General features: G+C 51.1%; 1 protein-coding gene across 2 annotated transcripts in view; it reads left to right on the forward strand.

Annotated features, from left to right (window-relative positions):
• Positions 1–23,228, forward strand: part of PRDM16 (PR/SET domain 16) — a gene marked incomplete at both ends in the record, with an annotated part of 200,010 nt that overhangs the window by 146,231 nt on the left and 30,551 nt on the right. The window lies entirely within an intron of this gene.

Below are 23,228 nucleotides of genomic sequence, written 5' to 3' on the forward strand. Positions count from 1 at the left end.
GGAACCCAAATCCTTCAGCAGAAGGTTTGTAATACATTATCTCTGGAACTGGCCCAGCTTTCAAAACCAGGAAGTATTAATAGGAATAAATGTGAGCGCCATTAGCACTTCCAGAGCCATAATTTATTATCCATTTTGCTTGCAAAATATTGTTTAGCTGCATAATCCCATTCATTTACGTAGGAGATGCTGATGGAGCAGCGCCTTTAGCTCCACGTCCTCCCATCCCAGCAGCGCTCGCAGCGACACAGGACCTGCTTTGCAGGAGGGGAGCACGGATCTGCTTTCTGCTGGAGGACGTTTCTGTGCTCCCCAGCGTCCTGCCCTGCCGTCACTCTGCTCGCTGTAAAACCCTCTGCTCCCCTCTGCCCCTTTGATCCGTTCACCTCCCTCCTTTCTCGCAATTACCGTCTGCGGTGAGGATGCCCCTGACCTCTTGCCAGCAGTCTGGCAGGCACATGGGACAGGAAGCTTGGCTTTTATTTCAGGCTCTCTCTGCTGTTCATCTTGGATGCATTACAACAGTAGCAGCTCCGACAGTCCCGGGGCCCTTCCTGTGATAACCACGGGGAGCACGGCAGTGTGTGATGGGCTGAGTGGGTGCGTGTTGTTGTGGGAGCTCAGATGTGATGTCCCTCATGTTCTGTGTGCTGCTGTAATGGGAAGGATTTCCTTTATGTTGAATCCAGCAGTTAGCCCAGAGCAGAAGGGCTGTCTCTGCCCTGCAGAAGGATCTGTGGGGATGTCAATACGGCTCATGAGCCCTTTGCTCCAAAAAAAGAAAAGGGCTCACTTCTGCTCCTCTGCTGCTTCGCTGCATTCTTTTGCTATCAAAGCTTTGAATCTGCAGCAGCAATGGGACGAGCCAAACCCATCCAAGTGCCAGAAATAGCTTGCCAAAGATGAGGAGGGAGCTCGGGATTTGCATTTGAGCTTTGGGAAGATGGTTTGTCCTCGAGGAGAGCTGCTCCCTATGTGCCTATGTGCCTATCCCTATGTGTCCCTATGTGCCATCCTTTCACAGCAGCTCAGCGCCGGCACGCTGCTCCTCAGGCCCCATGGCTGTAATGGGAGGACAAGGCAGCCGTGTGCGGGGCAGCGCCAGGGGATGAGCCCGAGGACCTGCTGCTGAGCCAGGCTGTGGATTTAAATGACATCTCAGGGGACGGTATCAGACTTCTGAATTCCATTCATCCATCAGATGGGAGAACAAGACCTGGCTTTCAGTCGGGCAGGGGCTGGAGTGTTCTCCTGGAGTAAATGAGCTCAGACCACACAGATAAAGAACTTCTTCTGTTCGGCTGTGAAACGTTTCAGGGCAGAATCATCTGTCACAGGGCTGCAGCAGAGTCCAGACATGCAGTGTGGCTGCTCAGCCCAGCTCAGTGCTGCATTCCTGTGATGCTGCAGCCCCAGATTGGCGAGGGAAGGAAGTCGGGGTTGGTTTTTGGGGTGGGACCTCACCTGTGCTGCTTTGGATCTAGATTCAAACGTTTGTGGCATGAGAAGAAATCAGAGTAAATCCGCCAGCTGGTACAAATGCGGTGTGGGCAGTGAGCCGTGCTCTCCCTGCTGAATAATGCCTTGGAGAGAGCATAAGTGGGGATGTCTGCAGCGCGTTTTTGGCAGTTGTTAGCTCAGCCTGTGCTCACCTGGCCCTCCGTGGTGTTATTCACTGGGAAGGTCCATGTCAGGGCCTTGGTTTGCTCCAATGCGGTGCAGATCTTCAACCAAAAGGTAAAGAAGGAAAGAAGAACTTCTTGGAAGAACTTCCAAGACGAGGGAAAGTGTGTAAAAATGGAGCGCGGTCTCTGTGGTTTTGTATTGCAAGAGGCAGAAAAGCAGCAGGGTGCCACGGGATGCCCCCGTCCAACCCAACCCTGTGCATTCCTGTTCTGTATTTCATCGTGATTTTCAGAACAAATGAGTTTGGGTAAACGGGAGATAAGGATCTGAAACGTGGATCAGCTTCATCCAGAGCTGCCATGGAAACACAGCCCGGCCAACGCCGCTATCTACAAAGGCTCCATCAGTACATCTGATCCTAATGATTTCCACCCAATTCACAGCTATCTGGGTCAGACACCATTTATGTTGTATCACGAAGGAATGCGGGCCTCGTGTTTTTACGGTGCGTTTTTCCACGCAGGAGGAGGAAAACAGACGAGGATGGAAGAAGGGGGGAGATTCAAAGCAGGAATTCATTTTAATGAGAATAAAAATCAACTTTTCAAATATGAAATGTCAGGCTGGTTAACCTTGCATCCTGAGTCTGGAGAGATACATTTTCATCTTTGCAGTGCCTTAGTTAGTGGTTCCTGGCACGTTACATTAACTAATTTGAGATGGAATTATCAAATTTGCTCATTGCTGCTAGCACTAATTTGAAACCGTACAATAAAGAACAGTTTGAGAGGCAGATGAAAGGTTGCCACCCACCGAGGCTCCAAGACCTGTCCCTGGTGTATCACAGCAAGGTTCGCCGAGATTTGGGGTAATTGCAGTCATGAGCTGGAGTTGATTGAAGAAAATTATACCCCGGTTCTTTACTACAAGTTTTGTTGGTTGCTTTTTTTTTTTTTTTTTTTTTCCCCCTTTTTCTGCCTTTTATTGTGTGTGTGGCTTTCCTTCAACTCTGCTGTGAAGGCAAAGAGGAGAGAGTATTATGCTTTAATCACTTTCTTGGAGCCTCTCCCTGCTTTGGTGCTACTGAACTTTGTGTGAGTCGCAAACGTTTCTCGTGTCAAAGTCTGAGGTTTTTGCTTTGTTGAACTCTTCCACATTTAGCCCCCGAGTCTGCTAGGGGGCTTTGAAATGATGTGAAGACGTTTTACATCCATATTAGAGATCTGTTGACTCCTCGGAGCCTCACAGCTTTATGAGGAGAGGCTCCGGTTGCGTTGCTGGCTGTCGGATTTACAGCTGTGGGCTGAAAGCAGCTTTCTAAACCCCGGGATCTCCTCATTATGGCAGTGATGCTCCGTTCCTGAGGCTTGCTTGAATTACCGTCCTCAAAGAACTTGAATCTTAACAAGTTGCACAGGCTGACGCAGCAGGGGTCCTGAGAGAGGCATTTTCTTTCTGACCTTCCTGAGATAAATAATTAAGATGGAGCCTAGATAAAGATCACTGTCAAAGGTGAGGGGTCAACCTGGCTGCCTGACCTGAGCGGTAACATTGCCCGCAACGTGAAGGCAGCTGTGTGTCAGCAGGGAACAAAAGGGGTTTTGCTCCGTTGAATGGGCAGAGCGCTGAAAAAGGGGAGACGGGGCAGTAAAGGTCTTCCATTTACAGTGTGGATCGGCCAAATCGTGCCTATAGAGAGAAAAAAAAAGTCCTTCTCTGCTCGAGGTTAAGGGAGCAGATTAGGGGACGGTAACAAGGCTTGAAATTTGAAGAGTGCAAAGGTTAAAATGTTCTTCTAATTTGGAGCCTGTGGGCAGAGCTGCTTTCAGAGCGGGCTTTTGGCTCTTTGGATTTGGTTCTGTGAAATAAGCCATTGCCAAATGCGTGCTGCCCAGGCTTTGCTCCCCTTTGCTGGTCCCAGACCCACTGCATGCAGCATCCTGCCCTGTGCCTGTCGTCAGCGGGGAAAAGAGCTGCAGGGAGGCAAAAGCCAGGAGCCACAAGCAGCTGCCATCTCCTGGTTCCGTGTGGGGCCATCTGGGGCTGCGTGGGGCTGTATGGGGCCGTGTGGGGCTGCATGGGGCCATATGGGGCCGTGCAGGGCTCTGTAGGACTGCACAGCCTCTGGGGCCAGGCTGCTTCCAGAACACAGCGACAGAGAGGAAACAGGGCCAGGAATAAATGGCCTGTTGATTTACTCAAGTTACATCATTTTCTTCCCCTCAAGAGCCTATAAATCTCACGCTCCTTGTAAAAACAGAATTTAAAAACAATTGAGAGCTTCTGAGACGACCCCATAGCTTCCAGCCGCTGCGGCCTCGGAATATAGAGCTGCCTTTCACAGGCTGAGCCACTTGTTTCATATTAGATACGAGGGGAGCCCTGCTTCCAGCTAAGCAGCAGAAGCTGTTAAGATATTTTATAGTCGTCCTAGTGGTTTAGATAACACTCTCCCCATACGTATCACGGGGCTTTAGCTGAGCAGCAGGCTTCCTGGCTCAGCCCGGGCTGCAGATCAGCAGCAGTTCGCCACTTCCCACCTATGGGTGTTTAATCCGCCTTGCTGCCCCAAGCCGAGCTGCAGTGATGGCGTCTGTCGTTACACGGGGACACGGGGAAGGGAGTGCAGTTCCTAAAGCTGTGTCCTCACTCACTCATCCAGGGCCATACAGGCCCCACGTCAGGGCTCTCCAGGAACCGTGCAGAGACACAGGGGCTTTGCTTTGTCTATTTACAGCCTTTTGCCACCGTGCCTGACGGTGTGATCTCTTACGGAGTGATGCCAAAGAGGCATTTCTTAGCCTGGTCCGAGCTTCCCCGTGGCTAACGGCCAAGTCCCAGCTCCAAAGCCCCAACGTTCCGCACTCCTTTATTGCAGCTGATAAGCACTGAAGTGCCTTCTCTACTGCTGGGTGCGTAAATATATACAAATCTGCAATTTAGAAGTGATTTCTGGAGCAGACGCTGTGAGCAAAGGCTGTTTTTTCCATTTGGTCTTTGGAAGAGGCCGGCCGTGCTGGAGTTGGAGATGGAAGAGTTTGCAGATTACTTACCAAGGGATGCTTTGATAATGACGTTGTGGTTAAGTGCGGGGAAAGCAGAACTAAACAGTGAAACCAGCAATTCCTTACAGAGTGAATTTATTGGTTTTTTTTTCCCGGAGAAAAGAAATAAACATACAAGTCGACATAATCCAAGATGCGGTGTTTGCTCGGCTCTGGCCCGCCGCCATCCCGGAGCTCACATGGGGCTGAGAAGGAAGGAATCCCTGCAGGCACAGTCCACATAAACCAACTGGATGTACTTATCATTTGTGAAAACAAAAAGAAGGAATCTGATTAATCGCTCTGTGGATTGAGGTCTCCATCGCGATGGTTTGAGCGCTGCGTCCCCACGCCTCTCTGACTCCGGGTTGCACTTTCTTTCTGGAAGTTTCCAGCAGATTTGGGATGCTGGTGGGCTCTGCCCTCCTGCCGTGCTGGGGCAGTGTGTGGGGCAGTGCTGCCTGGGCTGGGGACAGTGGGGCCATGCCAAGCATGAGGGGCTGAGCACAGAATGTTGCCATTGAGAACAGGAGGTTACAGAGCAAAGCTCGGGTGTAATCCGAGCGTCTGGAGCCTGTGCAAACCCTCCTGACCCGAAGGAAAGCTGTCTGCTGTACGTAAGGCAAGGGCTCACGAGCTCCCTTTCGTAGGCCATGTGCTGCCAAGAGCTTTTGGGAGCAAAAAAGGCTTTTTGGCGCAGAAGTGTCTTCGGGGAGCAGAGCCTCTCTGCCAGCGAACCATTCTGAGCACGGCTGCAGGGTACCCAAATGGTGGTGATTTTGCACAGGGATTGCTGGGAGGGTGACATGGTCATCCCCCTTCGTCTATATTGAGTACTCTGTGGGACAGGACATCGCCGTGCTTTTCTTGTGTGGATTGGATTTGCTTTCACTTCATCCTTGAGCACTGCATAAAGCGAGGAGCGTTCCCCATATATTTTACGTAACCTGATGAACTTCCTCCTTGCAGTGCTGTAAAAGCAGTTTAACTTTATTTTACTGGAGTGAGGTTTCTGTTTGTTTGTTTCCTACTGCATATCTGGTTAACATACTTGTTTGTGCAGCGTGCTGTTTTATTTCCTCCCAGCTGAAATGCCTTGGCTTGGGACAAGTAGCGCAGGGATGGAAGTGTGGCACGTTGGCACCAACCTTTGCACTGTTTCCACATACAGATGCAAGGAAGGACTGCGTCCTCCTCGCACTGCCCTCAGTGTGGGACTGAGTTGGAGGCCCCATAGCCATGCCCAGGGCTGCCAGCACAGAGCGTGGACCCCACACACCCACGGTTGCTCAGCCAGAGCCCGTGTCCTGCCGCACACACAGGCTTCCTTTCAGCAGGGTATTAAGGGTGGCTAAAAGGGAGACCTCACAGATGCCAGGAGCTGTTGAGCACTGAGCTGTGGCCTCGCTGGTGCTCCCATCCCTCCACTGGGCAGACAGGCAGTGGTTTTCAGGCCGTTTGACAGTTATCTCCTCGACAGTATTACCAGGCTTATACATCTCCTTTCAGCAGCTCCAGATAGAGCTGACAGCGGGGGGATTCTGTTTTGTCTCAGCGAAGAAAAAAAAAAAGGTGGTCTTTTGGCAGTGGCCGGGGCCACACTCGAGCACCGAGGGGCACAATGTCTCCTCTGTCTCCGAGAGAAAATAGCTTCTGACAGGAATCAGCTTTCAGTCAGCTGCCAGGCATCTCTCATGATGGGAGGCCCGACCTGCAGGCTGCTATGTAGATAACCTGTTATCGTAGAAGCTTGAATGCGAAGTTAAATTGCCTCGTGCTGCTGTTTCTGCAGGTTCCGGGAGAGGGGGGAAAAAAAAGAAAAAGAAGAAAAGAAAAGAGTAAGGAAAATTTGTCAGAGTGGGGCAGGAGGGGAGAGGAGGGCAGGCAGTGCATGGGCTCACTGCTGGGCATGGGAGGTCCGTCACGTCAGCACAGGGATGCTGCAGTGGGCAGTGCTGGGGTGAGGAGGGAGCACCGAGGGGGAAATGCCCCACTTTGAGCACAGTCTGCCTTCCTGCAGGGAGTGTGCCTCAAACTGGGGCAGTTTCCTTCCTCCTGGCTGGGAGCAAGGTCTTCTGCATCATTTGTTCCAGATTAATGCTCAGGTTTGCACAGGCTGCCTGGAAAGGTGATAAACCAATTAAGAGAGATGAAAGCAAAGCTGAAATCCTCTGCTGTAAAATAGAACACATAGAAGCGTAGGATCATTAAGGTTGGAAGAGAGCTCTAAGACCATCCAGTCCAACCCCATCCCATCCCACCATGCATCGTGGGACCCCACCCGGATCAGCTGCAATACCAAGCGTCTGTTCTCCTCCCTTTGCCCCCAGACCAAATGTCTGCAGCTCCTTGCAACCCTGCCTCGATTTTTTTTTGCCACCTGCCTCGGGGTCTGGAGCAGTTACAAAAATAAAGAGCAGAAAACACGCACAGCTCATCACGAGTTCAAAGGAGCACGGACGCTTTGTTCGACGCAGGCTCTTGGTGCTATCTTGTACATGACATAGTTTGCCCAGCAATTTGGTGGCCACTGTGCACTGTCAGCTCTCACTGCCCCGCGGGATGCGAGGAGCCCTGGCGAGCAGAAATGCTTTCATGTCACTTTTATCTGATGCTGGGCGCTGGGACAAGCTTGTGTCCAGTCCTCGTCAGTGAACTGCAGTGGGATCCTGCACCCGTTCCTCGTGTTCCCATTTGCAGATCAAGGTGGGACCCTGCCCTGCAGTTCCCTGGGATGTGTGACAAGGAAATGCCTTTTTCCCACACGCTCTGTTTCTGCTGCTCCACTGCAGTTGCCTCCATCGTCCCGTGCCCTTCCCCACCAGAGCTCCTGGCCCAAGAGGACGTGGCTGTGTGCCCTGGTAACCTGCAGTGCTGAGCCAAGCACCAAAGTATGTCACGATAAGCAGGAGCATTGACATGCTTTTCACTTCTGGTCTTGAAGAGAATCAAATGAAATACGGAATATTTGCTGTGGAGCTTAAATTTCTGCAGTACTGCATAATAGGAAACTGTTTCCTTTAGAAATGCCGTGGATTTTCATGATAATTGCTTAAAATGGGTTGGGCTGGATGATCCTTACGGGTCCCTTCCAATACGGATGTTCAGTGATTCTATGCTGTGCTTCTGTGGAAATGATATTGTCAGCAAAAAGGCTCTGGAGGGCTCTTGGTGCAGGGATGGAACGCAGGGATGGGTGCCCAGCAGTCCTTTGCCATTGCAGACATAGCCAGCATCCAGTCACTCACTGCAGTGCTGAAGATATTCTCTGTACTGTTCTTTTCCAACAAGTTGTTCTTCTCCAGCAAAATGCACTTATTTTTTTTAAGAACCATGGGAAACGACATGATTTACGTACACTTTTCTTTATTTATGTAGTTATTCCAATTGTTCTGCTGGTCATCTCAGAGAATGTGGGGTTCTGCTCCGCTCTCCACCCCTCCTGCTCATTCCAAAAGATGAGCTCCATCCTGCAGCTCCATCCTGCAGCTCCAAGCCTGCAGCTGCTCCGATGGAAACAGCACAGCGTTGCTTCAAAATCTATAATGGGATTTGAGATTTTTTCCTAGGCTGGGTAAATGTAATTAGAATTTGCCCACATCAAGCGGCAGTTCCCAAGAAAATCATCAATTAATTGATTCCAATTACTCGTAATTGTTTCTCATACATTTCAATTAGTCTGCCGTGTTGTTACCAGCAGCACCGGTCAATTACACAAGTAATCAACATGCCTTTAATAACTGCCGTGGAAAGAAGTTGTGAAAAAAGAGTTTGGGGAGAGGGGACAAGGCGGTGATGTGTGTTTCACCAGGTCACTGCTGGCTGCAGGGATCAACAGAGCCAATATCTGAACCACGCAGGGGCAGAGCATCACTGTTGCTCCACGAGGGGTGGAAGGGTTGGGACTGGAAAACAGTCCTGCCTGCTGGTCATCAACATCAGCACGGTCTCTTGTCACCCATGAAGGGCAATGATGCTCGTTTCATATTAATAGGGGAACTCGGGGTGTTCTCGCTGTGCTGTATCCCAGCAGTCACAGTGATCCATCTGAAATATAAAAATAAGCCAATGGCAGCCCTGCAGCCCTCCCAGCAAGTTAAAAGCAATGACACAAACCTATCCAAAGCCATTTCCACCCATTGGCTTCTAGCCCCAACTTCTCCCCCCTGCGTCCCCATAGCCACTGCCACCGCAGGGCTTTCTGCCTTGTGCATCAGCCTCCATCAGGTGGATGTAGGAAGTATTTTTGCTAAAGTTTCCTATTGACAAGGCAGGAGCACGTGCTACGGGTACTTCCCTGCTTTGGGGATGGAGCCAAAGCCTTTGAATATGCAAAATGGCCCTTTGGGTTCCATGAGAACGGTGGTTTCTCTGTCACGTTGCCATTCAGGAGCAAATTGCTTAAAAATTATTTCACAGTGAAAACAAATGCGGCTTCAGAGGAGCCCAGCAGTGCTGCAGACCTCTGGAATGTAACCTTTAGGTCTGGACACACTAATCTGAGAGGAAACCCCAGTGGAAAATCATGCACACTGCTGAACGTGTCGTGTTAGGTTATTTCACTGCCCAGTGACAGAGGGTGCTTCTTAGGAAAGGGAAATGCAGGTCAGGATTGTGTGATTGCCCTTAAATATCGACCCCAGCCTTGGTGCCAGGCCCTAATCTCACTCCTCACCTCTTGTTACATAGCTCCATTTTTGGAGTCAGGATCTTCCAAATGGTCCCCAGGTGCAGTTCAACACACAAAGATGGCAAACACCTCCCAGCTTTGCCCCTTCCTCCATCCGTACAGAAATCCAAAGGGCTGAAACTGTGCATTTATCCAATCAGTGACAGAAATGAAGCATCCAGCAGGACTGTTGAAGCCATCATGGCAGATGTTGTCATATCGATTGGAGCTGTGCTTCTGGGATGGATATTTGCAAATTGACCCTGAACTCCAGCTTGTGTTTTCGAGTGCTCTCAGAGGATCTGACGGGCAAGGAGTGATGCAGGTGGGAGAAGAGAAAGCCTGGCTGTTATGGTCAGAGCTCCTGAGCTGTGCTCACAGCTGCCCTCACTTTGGGGGCTCCAGCTCCCTTGGGTGGAACCCACATTCCCATCAGCACACACAGGGTGCTGGAGCTCCCCGTCTGCGTTCCCTGCATCAGTGAGTAGCGGTGTGCTTCTTTTTCCATTCTTTGTTTTGTATTTCAATCAAGTGTATTGATTCTTTAAAAAAAAAAAAAACAAACCAACAAAAACCAAAACAACAACAGTTAAGTAAACCGCAGTTTGGTTGTTTATAATAAAGAACATCTAGGAGGAAAGAGAGCAGTAGGTTTTTGGAGAAAATAACAAAGGTCGGGCCCTCTGCTAGCCCTGAATCAGCCAAATGCTTGCTTGGTTCAAGGCCTGCTGCTGTAGATGGAGCTGGCTGGTGTTGGCCAATCCTCTTACGAGTAATTACAGAATTTCACATAGCAGTCATCAGTGGAAAGCGAGCCAGAGAGCTCTCAGTGCTGCGACAGCAAGACCTGGCTGCCAACGTTTGGAAGGGAACGTCTCCGTTGTGTGCACACCCTCTGGGTTTGGACAGCACTGCAAAGAAATGCACACATCATGCTTTAGGAATGCCCTCCTAACGGTGTTCTCCCTTGGCTCTAGCAGCTTAGCCGTGCTGCAGGAGGCTCCTACAGGTGCCTAATAATTGCCATTACTTTTTTCCCAGTAGGAAAAGGCTCATGTAGGATCTCAAAGCACGTCTGCGGTGTACTTGGTGTGCAGACAGGTTTGTATTGGGTTTCTGAGTGCAAAAGCCGCTACGTCGAGTGGGTGAGGAAGGTGAAAACAAGCACTGGAAATGCAATATTTTGAATACTGTCTGCAGGAGGGCATCTCTGAGGCTACTCAGGGCTGCTTGAAAAAGGCCATTATTCAGCAGAGTGATAAGAGCTTCTCTAATTTAATTAATATCGGTGATGTCTTGATGTGTGCGGAGCCCATTCTCAACGGAGTAGAGATGTAGCAGCGCACAAAGCGCGGGGTCCCGAGGTCAGGGACTGTCACTATGGAGCTGATATCAGTTACAGAACAGACAGGAACAGATTTCGTTTATCTGACACTGAGCATTGTGCTGGAAGAGTTGGCAGTGCTAATAATTAGAGATGTGAGCACTCGCTAAAGAAACCCTGCTTAGCGTGTAATCAATCTTTTAGGAAAGAAAAAAAAAAAGAGAGAAAAAATGAATCCACCCACACCTGTAAGGTTACAGGGGACTGAAGGGAGTGGGGAAGGTGGGATCCCATCTTAATGAGCACTGGGGCCTTTCTGAGCATTCACAGCGCAGCTCTGAGCGTCGGAGAGGAAACGGTCCGTCCCCACTGTGGGGATGCAGGAAATGCAGCTGATGGGAAGCTCAGTGAACCAGTTGTTTTCCCACTGATCATATTTTGGTTCAGAAAATCGGGTGGGCGGCGCGGTGCTGCATTGTGAACTAAGCATGGTGCTTTGCCAGGAGCGTGTGTTCTTTTGGATGGGCGGTGACTGCATGCGACAGCAGGTAAATGCTCAAAGCTGATGGCTCATGACGAGTGTTCAGAGCCAGAGAGGTGGCTGCGTCACCACGAGGATGCACAGCAGGACCCTCAGCAGCGTCTCTGTTGGGTCCCAGAGCCACACCACTGCTACTGCGTGGTCCGTAGGGGTGGGTGGTGGCGAGTGGCCGCCTGCAAACCCCACTGAGGCTGCGATGCTGAGGGCTGAGAGCTGCAGGGCTGCATCTGTGCTGAGCCCACCCGCCAGCACAGCCCAGAGCACGCGGCGGTGCACTGAGGACGCCCAGCTGGGAACAATGCGGGCTTTGTGATGCACTTGTGCTGAAGTGGGACCTTCTGAGAGCAGCGTGGTTTTGTTGAATTTTATTTTATTTTCATTTTACTTCGCTTTTCAGATCTGAAAAGCTTTTCCTGGCACGGTAGGCATGGGAAACGTTGATGGTGTTTTGCTTTTGTTTGTCCCCTTTGAGAGGAGTCGTAATGCTGGTCCCGACCCATTTAATCCCTGCAAAATGTGTTGGCCTGTTGTGTTTATGCTTTCTGCTCAGTGCATCGAGCCAGCCTCCTCTGCAGCTTTCAGCAGGACACTGAGCTTTTCTGGCAACTCATGTTCCAACACCGTGTTACCCAGCAGGGGAGAAATAAAGGGAGGATGTTTAGGTTAATGTGGTTTAATAAAAGATCTGGGTTCAAGTCTGGAAAAGGCATAGCAAAGGATTTTTATCCCAGTGTTGATTGTAGGGGATCTTTTGGTCCCCAGACTCGATGGCAGTTTTGGATGAGAGAAAAGAATACAGAGGGGCTGGTGATAGTTCCTAGTTCAGCTGTTGGGGACCAAATCATCACTTAGGAGCTTTACATCCATTAGGCTCCGTAGGTTGAGCTTTTCTGGTTGGATCGTTTATGATGTTTTCAGTCTCCACAGATTGTACAATGAGAAGAAAGCACCTGGCCATGACAGATGAATTGTATTTAAGGGGGGAGCCACCATGTGCTCTCTGCATTGATTTCTGCTGCCCGATTCTGTGCCCACTTTGGGTGGGCTAGCTTAGCTCACCTTGCAATGCTGGGCAGCAGCCGGGCAGCATTGGGCACCGTTAGCAATGTGATGCACATTGCAAGGTTTCTTGCTCATTAATTTGTTTGTGGCCCATTAATTTGTTTGTGGCCCTAAGTGCTGGCTGCATGTAGCACCTTTTGGCATCTGCTGGTGCAAAGCTGTGTCAGTGTGTGATCGCTCTGGCTCTGGGTGTCCCAGCGTTGGGATGCTCAGTGCTGCACAGGGGGATGGGTGCAGGAGAAGGGCTGGAACAAAGAGGCTGCAAACACAATCTTACGGATGAGCTTAAGAAAAGAATCACTGAAGTTCCCAGCGCTGTGCAGGAAGGCAGTGGCGCATCGGGGAGCTCGCCTGGGGTTTTGTCATCCTGGTGCCGTGGGCCGCGGATCACCTTTCCTATTCATGGCTCACAGCTGTGAGCAGGACGGTAAAGAACGCAGGGCTTTGTTTCTGCGGGGCTGGGAGGCCACGTCCCGGTTTGTCCATGGGAGGAACGGGGCGCTGTGCTGGTGATGCTGGGGGAGCGACGCGGCTCCGTTCCGGACGCACTGGGGGAAGCGTCCCAGTAGCTCTGCTCTGAAATTACAGTAATAACTCTTAAATTATAGCAGTCAGAAGTCAACGAAGCTCTGCTCCGCACTGTCAGCAGCGAACCCGAGCCCATTAATTTCCCCCTCAGTGTTTGTTTGAGAAATCATCCCCCGTCGGCTGCCGCTGCTGAACTTGTCTCCTCCCGCATTCCTCGCCGCACGCTGTCTCCCCGCGAGGGTCCTGTCCCCGCAGGAGATAAGATACAGGCGGCATTCAGGGAGGTGTCAGCGCGCTGCTTTATGACACACGATGAGTGATAACGCCGTTCGGAGGTGCTGATGTGGCCACATCAGTTAATGAGGTCATCGCCCGAGCTGCGGCCCCGCTGATAACCTGCAAATCCAAACAATGCGCAGATAGCGGCGGGCTGCGCAGCGGCTCGGTGCCGTGTTTGCCTGCTGCCCGCTGCGTCCCAGCGCCCAATGGAAGCAATGAGGGTGCATCCCAGCACTGCATCCCACCCATGCATCCAGCAGCTGCGGGAGGAGGGGGCACCGCCTCTGCCCGGCTCACAAACCACGTGTTCTCAAAGCGAGGATCCCCTCCTCACTTCAAAACAGAACCAAAGAACGCCTGGAATTTGGAGATGTGTTACGATGTGCTGCTTTTCCCTGATTCTGTCTCGGTAAATAAGCCAGGAGCTGGCAGCCCCGTCCTGCTGGCGGTGAACTTTCTGTCCTTCCCTTCTTAGCAGCTCAGCTCTAATTTATTTAATCATGGGAGCAAGCTTTCAAAGTGCTCCGCGCCTCCTCTTTTGTTTCTAAGGTTCAGATGTATTTTTAGCACTTGTTACTGAACTGGGTCTGTGCGCTGGAGAAGAATTAATTATTGTTTTGGGTTTGTTGATATTCAGACATCCAAAAAAAAAAAAAAAAGAAAAAGAAAAAAAAAGGATTTTGAGACTTTGAACACCTCAGGAGCTTTGCTGCACTCCAGTCGTGTGGTTTTGGGTTCCTAATGCCGATTTGGGTTTGGGTTTTCATGTGAGTGCTGCACTGCTGTGTGTGTGGGGGAAGGGGGGCAGCTCCCTCTGCTCAGCACTGTGCAGCTGAGCTCCTCTTTGCAGCAGCAGAAGGCAGTGGTTGCCCCCAGCTGCTGGCATGTGCTGCAGCCCCTGGGCTCCTGAGCTCAGTAGTTATCAGCTGAGCAATGCACTATCAGTGCTTCGTGTCAAAGCTACTGCTATGCTCCTGTCTGATGCTCTAAACGATGTACATTCATGAAGGCAGTGGATAGGACATGTGTGTGATCTCCACTTGCTGTGGTTTTGGGGTTTTAATGGTGGGCTGGCTATAATAAAGAGCAATGGATTCCAGCGGTCCGTCCCTATGCGTGGACGCACGCTCTGCTTCCAAATGTAAATGCAGATTCGTGCTTAGTTCTTGCAATTCAGTGCTGTCTCTGTGAAAAATGAGGCTGGAAAATTGGAGGCGGCTGGATAAAAACAAAAAGGTGGCAAGCTGAAAGAAGGAGTTTTGACAACATGACGAGCATTGGTGTTACCCGGTCTGCTTCAGGCCTTATCTCACCTGCGGTTTTTGCCAATGGGGCTGAAGTGCCCCTCACCTTCAGCTCTCTGGTGCTCTCCTGGCCGTGCTCCTGCCCTGCCTTGGCTTTGTGCAGAGCTTCCACTTCTCCCCACGCCGGGGATGTGGGTTTGTGAGCCGCTCCGTGGCCGTGCTGCATCCACGTCCGTCTCGCGCTTCCTCCCGCCGCAGGCCCAGCCTCTGTGATTAAGTCTGCAGCTCTCCTGCTGTTTTTAATAGGCCTGCAGACCCGACCATCTGATGAGAACCAAACTGCACAGCGTGCTCCTGAATACTTTCGCTGGAATCTCCTAATGCAGGGCATTAATCATGACTGTCAAGCCGCTCAGGCCCTAAATATGTCCCCCCATACGCAACCGTCCCAAAGGGGAGTGCGGCCGTGCCGAAACCACGCGTTGGGCGTCCCTGGAGGAGAGCCCCGACCCCAGCCAAGTGCCCAGAGAAGTTTGGCAAATAAGCATCAGGAGTTAAAGGAAATGCAGAAAGGTGTGGCTTCCTCTTTGCCCACCTGCGTTCCTAGGAAAGAGTTTGCTTGGGTACGTATGGAAAGCACCAAGTGCTGAGCCGGGTGCTGCATCTCTTGGATGCCATCCTGGGGCGACGTGGCCAAGCACAGGAGGTAAGGCTGCTTCTCTTAGCTGTGAGTTGGTGCGTGTGTTTGAGGCTATGGTTGTTCTCAGCATTTCCAGGTTGCTGGGGAATCCAGCCCCCTAATCTCATAATGTACTTTTCTTCCCCAAAATGGCTGTTTCTAATTCTCTGCTTTATTCTTTGGAGTTGGTAATAAAAGTCAATCGAGTGTAAAACAAAAGTTCCACGAGGTGAGCGGTGAAGTTTTGCAATTGCTGGTGCTGCTCTTCCAGCACTGCTGTGCTCAGCACTGCGCCTGGCACAGGCACGGTCTGACGGATGGGTCTTCATCTGCCCTTGGTCTGTGCCTGTTGTAAGGGTTATGGAGAAGCACTGAGAATGTGGGCTCCTTTTCCATCCATCCTTGGCTTTTTCCTTCATTCAGTGGCTGCTGTGGCCGTGTGATCGCCAGCAGTTTCGCTGATACACTTCAGGCTGATGTTACGCTCTACCTTTTTCCACTCTGTTGCGTCTTTGATAAATATGGCTTCCAACACTGGGGTGCTGGTGCTTCTGAAAATCATGCAATCACAGCATGGTTTGAGTTGGAAAGGACCCCTGAAGGCCACCAGTCGCACTCCTGCACACCCACAGCTCCGCCAGTGCTCAGAGCCCTGCAGCCTGACCTCGGCTGTGCCCAGGGATGGGCATCACCACCTCTGCAAGCACCCTGTGCCAGCGCCTCGCTGCCTTGTTGTAAAAAACTTCTTCCTTACTTCAATCTGCATCTCTCTATCCAATCCCAGAGCTCTCCCCAAGCAAATCCACACGGCTTGCTCAGCTGATGAGCTCCCTGGGCCAGGTGGGGTTTCTCAGTGCTGTGTTTGTGCCGTTCCACGAGCACTCGCTGGAGAGGTTTTGACATCATGAAAGGGAATTAGATGTGATTCATATGATTCTTACCTTATTTTTTTCCTCTGCAAACTCGCGACGGCGGCGTGTTTGATGATGCCAAGGGAGCAGAGAGGATATCTCGCAATCCAAACCAATGCAGCAAAAGAGAAGGATTATTTTCCAGGGTCAAAGGATGGGTGGCACAGCCCCCACACACCCCTGGCTGCAGGGTGGGCTCTCCCCCCACCCCGACTTTCCCTCCCTGCAGCTCACATCCCTGTGCTGCAGCCCTGTGCCTCTTTAGCAGCACTTCATTGATCCTGTCTGCCCTCCAAGGAGGACAGCGTGCATTAAATGCCATTTATTCCTCGTGTATCTGTGCGAGGGAAGCGTGTTTCCATAACCATGTTATTAGTTTTGTCCAGCCTACAGGAAAAAGTGATACTGTAGCTGGCATCCTAGTGTTAGGTCATATTAAAACCATCTGTAACAAATCTTTATTTGCAGTTACTTTCGAGTTCGGATTTCAGCTTCTACTCCACCTGTCATCAGTGTTTATCCTCATAAACTTTCACAGCTTCTTTTATTCTGGTTCTTTTTTTTTTTTTTCTTTTTTCCTTCTGAGAGACCATTTCAGGATTTTTGGCAACCTGGCTCTTACTTTGCTGACCAAAATTTCTCTCCCTTTGATTTAGAAAAGCCATAGGTGTCATGCATGTCATGCATCTGCAGTGTTTTAGGAGTGTTTTTTAGTGTCATTTCCAAGAACAGCACCATCGTAGCTGCGATTTTGGCACAGGAAGGCAGGAGAGTCGGGGCTGCTGTCTGAGAGCTGTCGCAGGGGTTTGTTGGGAGGTGGGTGAGCGTTGTGCCCCATTGGGATGGCCGTGTGATGGGGTTGCAGTGGGGCTGTTTGGAGCTGTTTGGGTAAGAGCATGGCTGGTTGGCTTTGTTAGGTAAGAGTGTGGCTGGTTGGCTGCATGGTTGCCTAATGAAAGGCATGGCAAGTCAGTTAAGCACGCAGCATGCACTGTATAGCGCTGCCATGTTAGCACTCATCAAGAAAAAGACTTCACCCCTTTGGGCTTTTGGGGATCGGGCTCATGTGCTGAAAGAGAAAGGTTTTAAAACCTTTTTTTGTCCCCATTTATGCTTTTTAATCAGCGCACTGCAGCCACCTTTGTTAATGGTGAATGCTTCATAGTATCATAGGGTAACCCAAGTGGGAAAGAACCCATCGTCATGGATGGTGGGCATGGCAGTGCCTCATCCTCAGCCGAGAGGAAATGTGTTTGTTGGACTTGCTGTTGAACAGGAGCAGAAGGGAGCAGAAAACCCATTTGGTACAGATGGGGCATTCCCAGTGCTGCTGCTGGGCTTTGGTGCCAAACACGGGGAGCTGGTATCTGGGACGTGGAGCGGTGCTCTGCAGCATCTCCTCTCACCTCTGAGCTGCGTTGGCTTTCTTCTGGCTCTCTTGTAAGTGTGAGCACTCCCAGTGGGTCTGAGGGTGTAATTGCTGCTGTCTTTCGCTGGGGATTTGTTTCCTTGCTTAATGGCTCTGTTTGGGGAGCAGAGGGAGCTGGCTGCTGCTGCAGAGCGGGCAGAAACGAGCTGCACCTTCAGCATTGTGGATGCTGTTAATCCCTTTGACCTTGTGGCGGAGAAGGAGGGAAGTGAAGACATGGTGACAAACACCAGCCCTTTAATGCCAGGTTCGTTACCGCTCCGAGTGCCCTAAGGGTTAATGTAACAGTTTTAAGTCCTTCAATCACACCCACCCCCACCTACAGAACACTTCCAAATAATCCCTTTATAATAGACCCTTTTCCACAGATTGTATCTAACCCATGCATTAATGGGGCCCATCGGTGTCAAGCATTTCAACAAACATGGCCAGCAGGCTGCTGGGAGCCCCTCTTCCCCGCTCCGCAGTAATGATCTTTGCCCCTCTGACTTCGCTCCCCTGCTGCAGGGACAAAATTAAACTGCGGATGGCAAAATAGTTATTTGCTGCCCGGGCAATTACATACTTCCAACCTCGCCATCGCTGAAGGCCAGATGGACTTTATGGAAACCAGACCCGGGCCGCAGTTTTAATTATCATGGTCCTGTCAGAAATGAGTGAAATTCTGAATGACCGCATGAAACGAACCCAAAGCCTTGCACATGGATTTTTTCCTCAATAAAATTTTATGGCTTCTTAAAGAAACAGCATTCATATATTTTACGAGGCCTAATCATTCACTAATGCCTATATTAGTGCACCTGTGGCACTCGGCCCCGGCTCTGTTCTCGGTGTGTTATTGCAGCCCCATGTCGGGGCGCAGCACGCACTCTGGGCTGCATGGGCTCCTGCTCGTTAGCCAGCACTTGTAATAAGGCATAGAGATTTATGGGCATTTATCTGCTGAAAATTTTGTTTCATCGTGTGAATAAGGCTTGGAAATGAAATGGCCCTCCTCAGTGCAGGCGCGTTCAGAATTTATCACAGGGCAGAGCAGTCATGGGAAGGGCTTGGATGTGTTGTGTTCCTGTGCTAATGCAATAGAGGGAGACTTTCCCTTGGATGCTTTCCCCTTCAACGGGCAGCACTTGCTGAAGGAATACCTGGGTGCAGTGCAGCACCTGGGAATTCTCCCCCCATCGTAATGGCTCCGGTTCATGGGAAGAATCACAGAATGGTTTGGTTGGAGGGACCTTTAAGATCATCCAGTTGCAACTCCCTGCCATAAGCAGGAACGCCTTCCTCTAAGCCAGGTTGCTCACGGCCCCATCCGTCCACTGAGTGCTTCCAGGGAGCAACCCCTCCATCCAGCCCCCTCCATCCGCAGCCTCTCTCGCCCTGCAGCAGATGGGGTTTGTTGCAGTCAGTGCTGCTCAGTGTGGGCAGGGATGCAGTGGGCTTGGTGCTTTCCATCAGCAGGGATGAGCAGGCTGACAGCACGGGGAAGGTGGCACCGAGGAACGCACCCAGTCTGGTCGTTAAAGGCCAATTAGCTAATGAGGCTGCTCCAGCAGTGCTGACAGCCACGGGCCGCGCTGGGTGTGCTCGCACAGCATGGCTGGAACACGCTCAGCTCTCTCTCCCTATCCTTTCTCATTACTTCATGCTCTTGGCAGCTGCTCACAGACTGGATGGGCTCAGCCAACGTCAGACCTGGTGCAGAAACATGGAAAAGACGATGGAGCATCTCCAAGCACACATGGTGGGACCGTGGGGCCGCGTGGCCCTCGGTGCTGTGGGTCGGTTCTGGGGTGTGTGTGGGTACTGCTCAGCCATCGGACTGGGAAAGGACTTCTGCCCTTTCTGACAGCATCGACTCCAATGCATCTCTGCCAGACTCATTGCTGCAGATGGGCAGCAGGGTGTGAAGCATGCATGCCCTGCCCTCGCTGGGGGCTCTGCTGTTGTGCAGCTCTTCCGAAAACATTAATAGCCCCAATTAATGCGTTGCGTGGCTTACGAACGTTCAGCTTTAACTTGGTCTGATTGAATTTATGTTCATCCTTAGAGAACTGGAGAGGCTGCCAGATACAGACAGGAATCATTTCTGCCGTGGAAATACTGCGCTATTAGACTTTTTTAAGGCTGTAGGATTAAGTCTTAATAAAGAGTTTCAACAGCATTCTGGAGCTTACTTAAAAAAACAGGAGATTTCCACGTGTTTGAGGATAACAGTCAAATTACTTTGGCTTTTGCTGAGGAGATGCCACCCAAAGCCCCCCGATGAGATGGCAATCCTTCTGCCCCAGCAGCCCCAGCTGCATGCTGATACCTGCTGCTAGCAGGGGGCAGGGCTGCGGGTGTGCATGTCAGTAACTGCAGGATGCAGCTCCCATGCAGGATGCAGCTCTGTGCAGGGTGCATCTCAGTGGCAGAAGCTGCTGCAGTGGGATGGCTGCAGGCTGCAGTGCCTCACTGTGCACCTTTTTTGGTCATGTTTTCAGTAAATACCAACCAGAAAGAAATCACACGTCTCGGCTGTATGAGAGGTGCTCAGTGCATTGGTGCTCCATCAGAACGTTGCTGCTGGCTCGGTGTGGGATGGCTGCATCGTTTGCAGAGCCCTTTAAGCAGGAGCTGCTGCTCCTGCTTCCATCCCACTGCATGGCTCCAAAGGGAAGCCCCATATCCTTCCATTCTTTCTCTCAGTGCCAGCCTTGTTCACAAGCTCGTCTAATTCACACCTTCTAAAGAGCACGAGAGCGGTGTGTGATCTAAGAGGGCTCTGGGGGCCGTTTCCTCGTGCAGTGTGGCACCCGGGGGGGTTCCTGTGCTGGGGGAGCGCAGTGCAGCTGTGGGGTTGGGGGGGTTTGGCTCCATTCTTTCTCTTTTAATATCTTTGCTCAGGATGTGTAAGGTCACGGCTTCAGCAGCAGTAATGCGTGCTTTTTTGCCTGTAAATTCAGGGCATTTAGAGCTCATACATGAACAGGAATGCACTTCCAGATGGAGATCGTTTGGCTGCTTGGTTGCTGTTAGATGCAACGAGATGAAATGTGAGGAGGGATGGTGATGGTGGTGATGTCGCTGCTGCCGGTAAATGTTGGCCTCTGTGGCTTTGGTTTGTGGCCAACATAAAGCAGACTGCACTGTGCAGGAGCTCCCTGTGGGCAGCCCGAGCTGGGGGAGCTGAGAGCCAGCTGGGAGGTGGGATGGTTCCAGTGCTGGGTGATAGGGGCAGATCTCCCCTCAGTTCTTGTGCTGGGGAAGATCCCCAAACCTATTCATTTCATGGAAAAAACACAGTTTCAAGAACCTCAGCTATCTGAGCTGGTTGGGTACCTGGGCAACTGATGTTACATTTGCTCCATGTGTTGGTAATGGGCTGCACCTTCCGAGGACTGTGGGCACAGATGGAGCTGGCAGGAGGGTTGGCAGAGCCGTGGGGTGATGCTCTGTGGGGCTTTACTCACCCCATGCCCTTCCATGGCTGGCATAAAGCTGCACAAGGAGGGCACCTTGTGATGGGTGTTAGCAATGGGAACAGGCACGGGAAGGCTCTGCTACTTTTTTGGCCGGTGCATAAAGAGTGGCAAACGGTTTTGGCACCCGGTGCCTTCCATAAATCACCTGGAAGAGGCCAACGCGTTCGTGGTGTTCCACAGCTTCCATTCCCAAATCGTTGTTAAAAGAAAGCTGGAGTAACAAGCAGTGATTTAAGGCGAGCAGCAGGAAGGTTGGTGCCAGCTCAGCCAGCACAGTGCCTGCCTGGGGGAGAGGAGCAGGGCTCCCTGCGGTGAGCTGCAGAGCACCAGGGGCACCACGGGCACCCTGCCCCAGGGGAGCAGGCATCCTACAGACATCCGCCACTTCCAAAAAGCACTGCTTCATTTTTTAATTAGATCCAGGCTTCTCTTAATTTCCCGTTTATTCTTATCTATTAAGCTTTGAGAACAGCATTAATTAATTGGTTTATAAAAACAAGGCGAAATGAAGCGCGGTACAACAGTGCGCTGTATTGAGCTCTTTCTGCGGGGAGGAAAACTTCAAAGTTTCTGTGTGTGTATATTACAAAGAACTGGAAATCCCTTCCTTGACTTGTGTGTACAATATCTGAGGCAGCCCCGAGCTTTGACTCCAGCATCATTTCTTTACAGTTTACTGTTTAATCGAAATCAGCGTGCTATGAATGACGTTACCAGTGAAAAACGAGCTTTTGTTGAATGATCAACATTGGCCATCGTCTCAAAAGTCTTCTCCTGCTGTGATGGTTCACCTGGAGGTTCCTTGCATGGGATCGGGCGTTCCTTCCCCCATGCCCTCATTGCTGGGGACCCGAAGCCAAGCAAGCTCCATCTGTGCCCACGGGTGCTGGCAGAGCCCAGAGCACACCCTGGTACCCTGGTTTGTCTGCCACGGTTCTCATTAACTCTCTGTCACATCACCAGGAAGCCAGGTTAATTGCAGGCAGAGTGCTGGATTTATGAGTTCATCTGGGCTCTGCGTCCACACATTGGCAGAGGTGTTTCCTTGGATGAAATCTTTTTCTCTTCGTTCCGCGGCAAGAATGGACTTTCTGTTTCAGTTACTTCTGACAGTCAGACATGGCAGCCATCTCCCCCTCCCCTTTATTTAAAAGAAACACAACAAAGCCTCGCGGCAACAGTTTATTGCTCTAAATCAGCTCGTGGGTTATTAAAGCAAAAAGGAAAAAAAAAAAAAAAAAAACAAATTAAAAAAAAAAAAAAAAGGGAAAAAAGTCTCCCTCGAACTCCTGCCAAATAAAATGCGAGCATCGGCCAAACTGTCAAAGGCAGATCCTGCAACGATGGGATGAGAAGGTTTATTACACTTCCAGCTTCTGGGGAGGGATGTTACAGCCCCAGGATGCTGGGGCACTGATGGCAGAGCTGCGGGCGCTTCGTTTCTTTGCACACATTGGGAACCCATTAAGTGAACTGACGACAGATCCCTCAGCATTGCAGCCCCACGGCACCCCTCCGCATGGGCCAGCTCTGGTGTTCTGCCCATTAAAACGTGGAAGAAACAACCCAACGGAGAGCCCACAAATTAGAGAAGCAGGAAACCTCAAATGATGTGCAAAACAAATCCAAGAGAAATTTTCCATCACTTTTGCTACAGAGCTCAGCCTTTCTAATCTTAATACACTGCGAAGCGAGATCAATGGGCCCTTTGGGTTCCAACCCCCAGTGCTGTGTGGCCGAAAGCTTTGGGAGCTCTGGGATGGGGCACAGAGGTGGGTCTGAGCCACAGCCACAGCTCTGGATCCGGGTTCAGCATTTATGGGTGCGTCCTCTGCAGCAGAGGGAGTTTGATGGTCAGGGAAAAAAAAGAAATCAATGAGAAATCCACAGTGTGGTGTTGGTGGGGTGGGATGGAGTGGGACTGTGGCGAGGGGGGGGAGGTGATGGAAGGACTCCTGCAGTGCTGGCATTATACAACGGCGTTTCCTGCAATAATCCATGCACTCCCCTGCCCTGTTCCGTGTTCCTGCTGTTCTCAAAGGTCTGGAATTGAAAACAAGGAAAGCACGGCACGCTCTGAGGGACAGCACGTGCAGAGTGCCATCATCCAGGGACACTGCTGGGCCGTGGTTTGTGAGGCTGCTCTATTTGTGGAGCGCAGTGGGGGGGTGTGTGAAAAACAGGGCTTTAAGTTCTCAGGGTTCACACAGACTCATTTGTTGCTCGTTTTGTTGTGTGAGATTTCACACCCCCACTTTGGGTGCTAAAGCTCTGGCAGCGCTGCAGGGTTTCGGCTGGTTTGGGGCTCTCAGGACCCTCTGAAGTGGAGCTGTGAGCCACACGTGGGGGCTGCAGAGCAGTGGTGAACTTCAGCTGAGCTGTGGGATTTTCCAGTGTCACTCGAAGTGCCTGCAGTTCCAGAGAGGGC

This window comes from Tetrao urogallus (genome assembly GCF_951394365.1).
Source record: "Tetrao urogallus genome assembly, chromosome: 21".
NCBI classification, from domain to species: Eukaryota; Metazoa; Chordata; class Aves; order Galliformes; family Phasianidae; genus Tetrao; species Tetrao urogallus.